This window comes from Piliocolobus tephrosceles, chromosome 15, assembly GCF_002776525.5.
Source record: "Piliocolobus tephrosceles isolate RC106 chromosome 15, ASM277652v3, whole genome shotgun sequence".
NCBI lineage: Eukaryota > Metazoa > Chordata > Mammalia > Primates > Cercopithecidae > Piliocolobus > Piliocolobus tephrosceles.
In genome coordinates this window covers 62058692-62071274 of record NC_045448.1, presented here as the reverse complement: position 1 = coordinate 62071274, position 12583 = coordinate 62058692, and positions in this window count along the sequence as shown.

The window sequence follows — 12583 nt, the reverse complement described above, 5'->3', positions numbered from 1 at the left end:
GAGACCATCCTGCCCAAAACCCTGTCTCTACTAAAAATACAAAAATTAGCTGGACGTGGTGGTGTGCCCCTGTAGTCCCAGCTACTCAGGAGGCTGAGGCAGGAGAATCGCTTGAACCCAGGAGGCAGAGGTTGCAGTGAGCCGAGATCATGCGACTGCACTCCAGCCTGGTGATAGATGAGACTCCGTCACAAAAAAAAAAAAAAAAAAAAAAGTTTGGCCTGGCACAGTGGCTTACGCCTGTAATCCCAGCACTTTGGGAGGCTGAGGCAGGCGGATCACGAGGTCAGGAGATCGAGACCATCCTGGCTAACACGGTGAAACCCCGTCTCTACTAAAAATACAAAAAACTAGCTGGGCAAGGTGGCGGGCACCTGTAGTCCCAGCTACTCAGGAGGCTGAGGCAGGAGAATGGAGTGAACCGGTAGGCAGAGCTTGCAGTGAGCCGAGATGGCGCCACTGCACTCCAGCCTGGGCAACACAGCGAAACTCTGTCTCAAAAAAAAAAAAAAAAAAATAGCTGGGTGTGGTAGCACGTGCCTATAATCCCAGCTACCCGGGAGCCTGCGGCAGGAGAATCACTTGAACCTGGGAGGCAGAGGCTGCAGTGAGCCGAGATTGCACCATTGCACTCCAGCCTGGGCAACAAGAGTGAAACTCCATCTCCAAAAACTAAATAAATAAATAACGAGTAGATAAAATAAAATCTATGGTCAGACCACAATCAAGACTGGCAGAAAATTTGGAGTCATAAATAATTTAGAGACTACCACTCAGCACAAGATTTTTCTACAAATTTGTTAAATTTCAAAATAAATATTTTTGTGCAGCTAAGAATCCAGAGAGACTTTAGCCTCTGAAGCACTGGAATAAGTAAACCTGCAGGCCTCAGAATTTGAGCTCCTTTTAAAATTGGCTCAGCACAGGTCATCAGAACCTCCTGAGACTATGTCACGGCGCATCCTTAACCTTTAAATTAAAAAAAAAAAAATATGGGCGCGGTGGCTCATGCCTGTATTCCCAGCACTTTGGGAGGCTGAGGTGGGTGGATCACCTGAGGTCAGGAGTTCGAGACCAGCCTGGCCAACATGGCAAAATCCTGTCTCTACTAAAAATACAAAAATTAGCCAGATGTGGTGGTGCACTCCTGTAGTCCCAGCTACTCAGGAGGCTGAGGCAGGAGAATTGCTTGAACCTGGGAGGCAGCAGTTGTAGCAAGCTGAGATCACGCCATTGCACTCCAGCCTGGGTGACAAAGTGAGACTCTGTCTCAAAAAATAAATAAATAAATAAATAATAAAAATAAATAGACTCAAGCTAAAAGATTTTCCTTTTCAGAGGGCACTGTTTGCTGTCATGCTCTTCACACTGTAATGTGACAGAAATCCTATCTATTCAACACAAATGAGAGGAACATCTAGCCATGACACAGTTTGAGCAATAAAGACCGAAAGTATGTCTTTCATTTCCCCAGATAATCCCTGTTGTCTTTTTGCATTTCATGTTTGAATTCAGACTGTAGTTAAGTGCTAGCCTAGTTCACAAAACTGTAACCCCATAGATCTAGGTGAATATCTCCCCAAACTGTTTTCATCGTGATCCTTCCCTAAAACCTTTGTTAGCTCCTGGTTGCCCAATCCAAATTCCTCAACCATCACATTCCCACAGGAGATAATTTCAATCTGCCCTTCCCATCTTTTATTAATCTCTTCTGCTTTAACTGCATTTGCCTCTGGTGTTTTACTCGTGTAAATGCCTAATTCAAGTCCTCCTTCCCTTGCAAACTCCTCAGGTCCTATCAGAAGACTTTGGGAGCTCTCCTTCAAATTTCTCTGAATAGCTTTTACTCTGCACTTTTATTTGGCCCTTACCATTTTTCTGGCTTGTATTGTTGATATCCTTTACATGTGTTCATCTGGCATTTGGTATTCGCAAGTAGAAAATGTCATCGTTGAAGGTGGAACGAACCAGCCAGCTGATCTTCACAAGATGGGTCAATGTCCCACCTGGCAGGGTCAGAAATTCAATTTGGTACATTCCCATTACCTGAGTGGCATCTTACAGTTTCCAGAAATAACACCATGCTCAGACTTAAGGGACTGAATCATGTTAACCAAAATCTCCCAAGGATGATTTATAAACCAGAATATGTTCTTATTTTGCAGTGGGAGTAGCCATTTATATACACTACTATCCTTCTAATGAAAACCAAATTGCAGGTAAAGACGTTTCTAGTAAGCAGAGACAAGAAGGTAGAAAGGAATTGGCTCCATAACCATGTGCCTGTGATCTATTGCTGCTGTAACAAATTACTATAACCTTAGTGGCTAACAACAAACAAATTTACTTTTTTCTTCTTCTTGTTTTCCTCAGACCTCGCAAGCCTGGATAAATTTACTCTCGTATAGTCATGTAGGTTAGAAGTCTGATTTTAGGCCGGGCGCGGTGGCTCAAGCCTGTAATCCCAGCACTTTGGGAGGCCGAGACGGGCGGATCACGAGGTCAGGAGATCGAGACCATCCTGGCTAACACAGTGAAACCCCGCCTCTACTAAAAAATGCAAAAAACTAGCCGGGCGAGGTGGCGGGCGCCTGTAGTCCCAGCTACTGGTGAGGCTGAGGCAGGAGAATGGCGCAAACCCGGGAGGCGGAGCTTGCAGTGAGCTGAGATCCGGCCACTGAACTCCAGCCTGGGTGACAGAGCGAGACTCCGTCTCAAAAAAAAAAAAAAAAAAAAAAAGAAGTCTGATTTTAGTCTCACTGGACTAAAATCAAGATGTTGGTAGGGCTGTGTTCCTTTCTGGAGGCTCTCAGCTTCTTTCTTTCCCAGCTTCTCAGGCCCTCACACTCCCTAGCTCATGGCTTCTTCCCCTATCTTCAAAGCCAGCCTTGAGTCCTTCTTATTATACATCACACCTCTCCGATCTTCACTGTAATTTAATTCGCTCACTTTAAAAAATCCTTGTTATGGCCGGGTGCGGTGGCTCACACCTGTAATCCCAGTACTGTGGGAGGCGGACGCGGGTGGATTACTTGAGTTCAGGAGTTGAAAACCAGCCTGGCCAACATGGTGAAACCCCATCTCTACTAAAAATATAAAAATTAGCTGGGTATGGTGGCACACACCTGTAGTCCCAGCTACTTGGGAAGCTGAGGCAGGAGAATCGCTTGAACCCGGGAGGCAGAGGTTGCAGTGAGCCAAGATCATGCCACTGAACTCCAGCCTGGGCGACAGAACAAGACCCTGTCTTAAAACAAACAAACAAAACCCTTGTTATTAAATTATTCTTCCTGGAATGATATAGGATAATCCCCTCCCCATCTTGAATTCATATATATGTGTGTATATATATAGATATATGTATATATGAATCCACACATATATGAATCATATACATATGAATCCACAGACACATACTTGCCTTTATTTATTAATTTTAATTTTTTTGTTTTTAGAGATGAGTCTCATTATGTTGCCCAGGCTAGTCTCAAATTCCTGGGCTCAAGGGATCCTCCTGCTTCAGCCTCCCAAGTAGCTGGAACTACAGGCTTAAGCCACTGCTCTTGCTTATTATTTTGCTTTGTTTTTGTTTTTTGAGACAGAGTCTCACCTTGTTACCCAGACAGGAGTGCAATCGTGCGATCTCAGCTCACTGCAACCTCCACCTCCTGAGTTCAAGTGTTTCTTGTGCCTCAGCCTCCCGAGCAGCTGGGATTGCAGGTGCACACACCACCGCGCCCAGCTAATTTTTTTGTATTTTCAGTAGAGACGGGGTTTCACCATGTTGGCCAGGCTGGTCTTGAACTCCTGACCTCAGATGATCCACTCGCCTCTGCCTCCCAAAGTGCTGGGATTACAGGCAAAAGCCACCGTGCCCAGCCTGTTTTTGTTTATATATATATTTGGCGGGTTGAGGGGGGTTGCGGAAAGGCAGGGTCTGGCTCTGTTGTCTAGGCTGGAGTGCAATGGCACCATCATAGTTGACTGTAGCCTCAGTTTCCTGGGCTCTCAAGCATTCCCTCCACCTCAACCTTCAGAATAGCTGGGACTACAGGTACACACCCAGCTAATTGTTAAAAATTTTGGTAGAGACAAGATTCTGCTGTGTTGCCCAGGCTGGTCTTGAACTTCCTGAGCTCAAGTGATCCTCCCCACTCAGCCTCCCAAAGTGCCAGGATGAGCCAACACACCCAGCCGTTAATATTTATTTTTTTATTTTTATTTTTTATTTATTTTTTTTTCTTTTATTTTTTATTTTTTATTTTTTTTGAGACAGAGTCTGGCTCTGTCTCCCAGGCTGGAGTGCAGTGGCGGGATCTCAACTCACTGCAAGCTCCGCCTCCTGGGTTTACACCATTCTCCTGCCTCAGCCTCCCGAGTAGCTAGGACTACAGGCGGCCGCCACCTCGCCCGGCTAGTTTTTTGTATTTTTAGTAGAGACGGGGTTTCACCGTGTTAGCCAGGATGGTCTCGATCTCCTGACCTCGTGATCCGCCCGTCTCGGCCTCCCAAAGTGCTGGGATTACAGGCTTGAGCCACCGCGCCTGGCCCAATATTTATTTTTATTGCATGTATTTATGATGTACAACATGATGTTTCGATATACATATACATAATAAAAAAGATTATAGTAGTCAAGCTGATGAACATATTCGTCAGCTCACATACTTACCTTTTTTTTTTTTTTTTTTTGTGGTAAGGTCACCTAAAATCTATCGCTTACCAGCCTTCCAGTATACAATATTATTTACTACAGTCTTCATGCTGTAAATTAGATCTCTAGATTTATCATCCCACATAACTGCAGCTTTGTACCCTTTGAACCATATCTCCCCATTAAGACCATGAAGATTCTTTTTTTTTTTTTTTTGAGACGGAGTCTCGCTCTGCCTCCCAGGCTGGAGTGCAGTGGCCGGATCTCAGCTCACTGCAAGCTCCGCCTCCTGGGTTTACGCCATTCTCCTGCCTCAGCCTCCCCAGTAGCTGGGACTACAGGCGCCCGCCACCTCGCCCGGCTAGTTTTTTGTATTTTTTAGTAGAGACGGGGTTTCACCGTGTTAGCCAGGATGGTCTCGATCTCCTGACCTCGTGATCCACCTGTCTCGGCCTCCCAAAGTGCTGGGATTACAGGCTTGAGCCACCACGCCCGGCCTATGAAGGTTCTTAATCCCGTCTGTAAAATCTCTTTACCATTGTTAGATATGAGTTCTAAATTTCTCTTTAAAGAATTGATACGTCAGTATTTTCAATTCTTTGCCTTCTACTTTTAAACTTAACTTCCTCATAAAGCAACCTTTTTGGATTACCTGCTCCACCCTGACTCATTCTGATTACCTGCTCCGCCCTGACTCATTCTCCACCCTGACTTGTTCTGATTTCCTGCTCTGCCATAACCATTTTTCCCACCAATCCACTCACCCTGTCACTCTCTTTAAATTAGCCAGTCGGAATTAGTTTAGCCTGTGCTGTCTAACCCTAGCCAATAGGGGAACAACACAGCAGCAGGGGCCACGTGCATCAGGGATAAGAACCCCTTCCTTTCCCTTGTCCAAGTGTGTGCTCACCATTGCTCCATCTGTAAGGGCGCACCCTTCTATAGAAGTATATTGCCTTGCTGAGAATTAAAAATAAAATTTTGTATTCGAGTGCTATTTCTTTTGCGGCACCGAAACTTTATTCATAACACCATGTAAAGTAGCGTATCTACAGATTCTAGGAACCTCTTTGGGAGGCCATTATTCTGCCTACTACAATCAAATTTCCAAAAAGGTATTCATAGGAAACTAATATATTGAGTATGAATATTAGCACATATGTAAAATAGAAAATATTACTTTTATTCCCAAATTTGGGCTCCCATCCAACTAAAGTGATAGGAATTTAGTAATCACTGTCGAGGGCACCTTATGTGGTATCTGGGGTACCAGGAGAAGAGCTCACATTTCTAGCTTGTAATGCCCAAAACTCCCAGCCTCAGGCCACGCGGTCCTCTACCATGCAATAGTGCGCTACTCCGTGGGGTGTGGGCATTTTTGCCCAAGCAGAACACCATGAGGTCCTAAACACCCCAATCCTCTCTAAAGTCTTCACCCCTCCCTGGGCCCCCAAAATAGTAATAAAGTTCATGAGACTCCAAAACCCTTCCTTGTCTTCCCCACTCCCACTCCATTCCTCTCCCAGGCAGATACCTCTCTCTTTCGTCCCTCCCTTTCTCCACTGGTTTTACACTTCCACAAAAGACCGGAAGAGCACTTGGCTTGAAGCGGCTATTGGCTTTCCCTCTTACAAAATTCCTAGGAAGGGAATTACAAAAGACCTGCACACAAACGACCCGTGTAGAGTGGGGTGAGTGGGGTTGTGTGGGGGCTGAAAAATACTGTAGTGAGCAAAACACACTGCTACAGTTAATTAACATCACAAAAAACTATCCTGTCACATAATATAACCTACTATTTTATCTTTTTCTACCAGGATCTATTTTTGTTTTTTACATTTTTAGTAGAGATGAGGTTTCGCCATGTTGGCCAGGATGGTCTCAAACTCCTGGCCTCAAGTCATCCACCTGCCTTAGCCTCCCAAAGTACTGAGATTACAGGTGTGAGCCACCAGACCCAGCCATGATCTATTTTCATTTCGATGACTTCTTTCCTCGTCTGTACAAATAGAACTGGTAAATTCTGACTCTTTCATAGTCTTTTTTTTTTTTTTTTTTAAGGTTCTTTATAAACCTTGAAACTTCTGTTTACATTTGTCATATACCTGTGGGTTTTTTTTTTCTTTTTTGGCGGGTGGGGAGTGGCAGATAAGGCAGGCTTTCCGTTTGTTGCCCAGGTTACAGTGCAGTGGCTCACTGCGGCCTCAGACCTCCTGGGCTTAAGCCATCTGCCTGCCTCAGCCTCCCAAAGTGCTGGGATTACAGGTGTCAGCCACTGTGCCCAGCCCTTGTGAATGTTTCTAATACTAAGTTTTATCTATACTAGCTAATTTAACCTGGTTGCTCTCTTAAGAGATTTGTGGACACACCTTTATCTATTAGTGAGATATTTACAAAATAATAGATTAGGCTAGGATGGATTCTTTCTGTCTGAAAATAACAAAACTATATTTTTGTATGTGTATGTATGTTTGGTGCACTTATTTTTATTATTACTTCTTATTGTTTTTCGCCCAAGCTGGAGTCAATGGTGTGATCTCTGCTCACTGCAACCTCTGCCTCCCAAGCTCAAGTGATTCTCATGCCTCAACCTCCCAAGTAGCTGGGATCACAGGCATGCACCACCAGGCCTGGCTAATTTTTTGTATTTTTAGCAGAAACAGAGTTTCACCATGTTGGCCAGCCTAGTATTGTGCTCCTGGCCTCAGGTGATCTGCCTGCCTTGGCCTCTAAAAGTGCTGGGATTACAGGTATGAACCACGGTGACCGGCCCTTTGTGCACTTATTTTTAGTTACTATTTTTAGTATTATTATTGTGGCAAAATGTACATAAAATAGAGTTTGCCATTTTAAAGTGTACAACTCAGTGGCTTTAAATACAGTGTTGTCCAACCATCACTATCTAGTTCCAGAAATTTTTTTATTACCCCAACTGGAATCCTGGTACTCATATTTTTGTTGCTTATTTTTATTTATTTATTTATTTTAAGAGATGAGGTCCTGCTCTGTCAACCAGGCTGGAGTGCAGAGGCACTATCATAGCTCACTGCAGCCTCAAACTCATTGGCTCAAGCAATCCTCCCGCCTCAGCCTCCCAAGTAGCTGGAATTACAGGTGTGCACCACGATGCTCAGCTATTTTTTAAGCAGTCATTCCTTGATGTCCCCCTCAATCTTGTCTTTGTAGAGTTTCTCTATTAATTTTTTCATCCAATATAATACATTCACCATCTAAAATACATAAGGCCAGGCACGATGGCTCACGCCTGTAATCCCAACACTGTGGGAAGCCAAGGGGGGTGGATCACTGGAGGTCAGGAGTTTAAGACAAGCCTGGCCAACATGGTAAAACCCTGCCTCTACTAAAAATACAAACATTAGGTGGGCGTGGTGCGCATGCCTGTAATCCCAGCTACTGGGGAGGCTGAGGCCTGAGAATTGCTTGAACCTGGGAGGCGGAGGTTGGAGTGAGCCGAGATCATGCCACTGCACTCCCGCCTGGGCAACAGAGCGAGACTCCATCTCAAAAAATAAAACTAAAACAAAATACATAAATTTCCAACCAGGCCTGTAATCCCAGCACTTTGGGAAGCCGAGATGTTCAGATTGCTTGAGCTCAGGAGTTTGAGACCAGCCTGGCCAACATGGTGAGACCCTGTGTCTACTAAAATACAAAAATTAGCCCAGCGTGGTGGCGGGCACCTGTAGTCCCAGCTACTCAGGAGGCTGAGGTAGGAGAATTGCTTGAACCCAGGAAGAAGAGGTTGCAGTGAGCCAAGATCATGCCACTGCACTCCCGCCTGGGTGATAGAGGGTAACTCTGTCTCAAAAAAGAAAAAAAAAAAAGATTTCCCACTATTTCCCACTCTACCTTGTTTCTTTGGAGTGTGCTTCCGCAGTTCCTTTACGCAGATGTAAGCAAAGTTCTCCTCATTTTTACACAGAAAATACCATCTTAAAAACTTTTGAACTTTGCTTCTTTTTTCACTTAAAAATACATCCTTGGCCGGGTACAGTGGCTCAAGCTTGTAATCCCAGCATTTTGGGAAGCTGAGACGGGGGATTGCTTAAACCTGGGAGTTTGAGATCAGCCCATACAACATGGCAAGACCCTGTCTCTACAAAAGCAAGAAAAATTATCCAGGTTTGGTGGTGCACACCTGTAATCCTATTTACTTAGGAGACTGAGGTGGGAGGATCACTTGAGCCCAAGAGGTGGAGGTTGCAGTGAGTTCTGATTGTGCCACTGAACTCCAGTCTGTGTGACAGAACAAGACCCTATCTCTAAAAAGTATATAAGGTAACCATAAGTCCTGTTTTGTTTGGGAAAGACCCTGTTATGTGTTACCTGCTTTTTAAATGTTTGGATGAGAAATTTTATGATCACTCTTTTTTTGTTTGTTTGTTTGTTTCTTTATTTTACTTTAAGTTCTGGGATACAAGTACAGAATGTACAGGTTTGTTACATAGGTGTACATGTACCATGGTGGTTTGCTGCACCTGTCAAGCCATCCTCTAGGTTTTAAGCCCTGCATGCATTAGGTATTTGTCTTAATACTCTCCCTCCCCTTGCTCCCTACCCTTCGACCTGTGTGTGATGTTCCCCTCCCTGTGACCATGTGTTCTCATTGTTCAACTCCCACTTGTTTCCTGATTTTTTAATAATCACCATTCTAACTGGCGTGAGATGGTATCTCATTGCGGTTTTGATTTGCATTTCTCTAATGACCAGTGATGATGAACTTTTTTTCACATTTGTTGGCTGCATAAATGTCTTATTTTGAGAAGTGTCTCTTCATATCCTTCGCCTACTTTTTGATAAGGTTGTTTGTTTTTTTCTTGTAAATTTGTTTAAGTTCCTTGTAGAGTCTGGATATTGGACCTTTGTCAGATAGGTAGATTGCAAAAATTTATCCCATTCTATAGGTTGCCTGTTCACTCTGATGATAGTTTCTTTGTTGTGCAGAACCTCTTTAGTTTAATTAGACTCCTTTGTCAATTTTAGCTTCTGTTGCAATTGCTTTTGATGTTTTAGTCATGAAGTCTTTGCCCATGCCTGTGTCCTGAATGGTATTGCCTAGATTTTCTTCTAGAGTTTTTATGGTTTTGGGTTTTACATTTAAGTCTTTAATCCATCTTGAGTTAATTTTTATATAAAGTGTAAGGAAGAGATCCAGTTTCTGTTTTCTGCATATGGCTAGCCAGTTTTCACAGCACCATTTCTTAAACAGGGACTCCTTTCCCCCATTGCTTGTTTTTGTTAGGTTTGTCAAAGATCAAATGGTTGCAGATGTGTGGTGTTATTTTCGAGGTCTGTATTTTTTTCCATTGGTCTACATATCTGTTTTGGTATCAGTACCAGGCTGTTTTGGTTACTGTAGCCTTGTAGTATAGTTTGAAGTCAGGTAACATGATGCCTCCAGCTTTGTTCTTTTTGCTTAGAATTGTCTTGGCTATACAGGTTCTTTTTTTGGTTCCATATGAAATGTAAAGTGGTTTTTTCTAATTCTGCAAGGAAAGTCAATGGTAGCTTGATGGGAATAGCATTGAATCTATAAATTACTTTAGGCAGTACGGCTATTTTTTTATCTTTAGTAGAGAAGGGGTTTCACCATCTTGGCCAGGCTGGTCTCAAACTCATGACCTCGTAATCCACCCACCTTGGCCTCTCAAAGTACTGGGATTACAGACATGAGCCACTGCACCCAGCCTGAAAATTCTTTTCTTTAGGAATCTTGAATATTGGCCCCCACTCTCTTCTGGCTTGTAGGGTTTCTGCAGAGAGATCTGCTGTTAGTCTGATGGGCTTCCCTTTGTAGGTAACCTGACTTTTCTGGCTGCCCTTAACATTTTTTCCTTGATTTCTACCTTGGAGAATCCGACTATTATGTGTCTTGGGGTTGCTCTTCTTCAGGAGTATCTTAGTGATGTTTCTGTATTTCCTGAATTTGAATCTTGGTCTGTCTTGCTAGGCTGGGGAAGGTCTCCTGGATAATATCCTGAAGTGTGTTTTCCAACTTGGCTCCATTCTCCCCTTCACTTTCAGGTACCCCAGTCAATCGTAGGTTTGGTTTTTTCACATAGTCCCATATTGCTTGGAGGCTTTGTTCATTCCTTTTCATTCTTTTTTCTCTAATCTTGTCTTCACACCTTATTTCAGTGAGGTGATCTTCAATCTCTGATATCCTTTCTTCCGCTTGATCAAGTCTTCCGCTATGGATATTTGTATATGCTTCATGAAGTTCTCATGCTGTGTTTTCCAGCTCCATAAGGTCATTTATGTTCTTCTCTAAACTGGTTATTCTAGTTAGCAGTTCCTGTAACCTTTTATCAAGGTTCTTAGCTTCCTTGCATTGGGTTAGAACATGCTCCTTTAGCTCAGAGGGGTTTGTTATTACCAACCTTCTGAAGCCTACTTCTATCAATTTGTCAATCTCATTCTTGGTCCAGTTTTGTGCCCTTGCTAGAGAGGAGAGGAGTTGCGATCATTTGGAGAAGAGGCATTCTGGTTTTTGGAATTTTCAGCGTTTGGGGGCTGGTTTTTCCTCATCTTTGTGGATTTATCTACCTTTGATCTTTGAGGCTAATGACCTTTGGATGGGGTTTTCGTGTGAGGATCTTTTTTGTTGATGTTGGTGTTGTGCTTTCTGTTTGTTAGTTTTTCTTCTAATAGTCAGGCCCCTGTTCTGCAGGTCTGCTATAGTTTGCTAGAGATCCACTCCACACCCTGTTCACCTGGGTGTCACCACTGGAGGCCGCATAACAGCAAAGATTGCTGACTTCACCTTCCTCCAGAAGTAGTTTCTTCTGGAGGGGCACTGGCCTGAGGCCAGACGGAGCTTTCCTGTATGAAATGTCTGTCAACCCCTGTTGGGAGGTGTCTCCCAGTCAGGAGGCACTGGGGTCAGGGACCCACTTGAGGAGGCACTCTGTCCCAGTCTGTCCCTTAGCAGAGCTGGTGCATTGTGTTTTTTTGTTTTGTTTTGTTTTTGTGACAGAGTCTCACTCTGTCACCCAGGCTAGAGTGCAATAGCACAATCTTGGCTCACTGCAACCTCCGCCTCCTGGTTTCAAGCAATTCTTCTATCTCAGCCTCCTGAGTAGCTGGGATTACAGGCATGTGCCATCATGCCTGGCTAATTTTTGTATTTTTAGTAGAGATGGGGTTTTGCAATGTTGGCCAGGCTGATCTCTAACTCCTGACCCCAGGTGATCCGCCTGCCTCGGCCTCCCAAAGTGCTGGAATTACAAGTGTGCACCACTGCACCCAGGCAATTATATGATCACTCTATATGGGTTCTGTAGTCCACTTTTTTTTTTTTTTTTTTTTTTTTTTGAGACAGGGTTACAGTCTGTTGCCTGGGCTGGAGTACAATGGTGCGATCTCTGTTGCCCACTTTTTATTGAATACAAATTATAGGAAGTTTTAGAAGCTGTGTCCATAGTTGACTAGTTAATAAATATTTCTTGATTGAGCCACTATGGGTCTCAGGTTACAGTGAAATATATAATCATGTACAAGTGGTCTCTAGTCTATTGTTAATCTTGAAAATTAACTGGAATGTGTTATTTATCCACCTCACAGAAGTGCTCAGAAATAAATAATAAATTATCAATTATATTTGAAGGTGCTATTTTGTTTTGGAAAACAAGTTGGCTACAACAATTTATTTTTTGTTTTTTTAGAGATAAGGTCTCACATTCACAGGCTGGTGTGCAGGGGCATGCGGAATGAGTATAACTTACTGCAGCCTGGAACTTCTGAGCTCAAACCATTCTCCTGCCTCAGCCTCTGGAGTAGCTGGTACTAGAGCATGCACCATCATGCTCAGCTATTTTTTTTCTTCTTCTTCTTCTTCTTCTTCTTCTTCTTCTTCTTCTTCTTCTTCTTCTTCTTCTTCTTCTTCTTCTTCTTCTTCTTCTTCTTCTT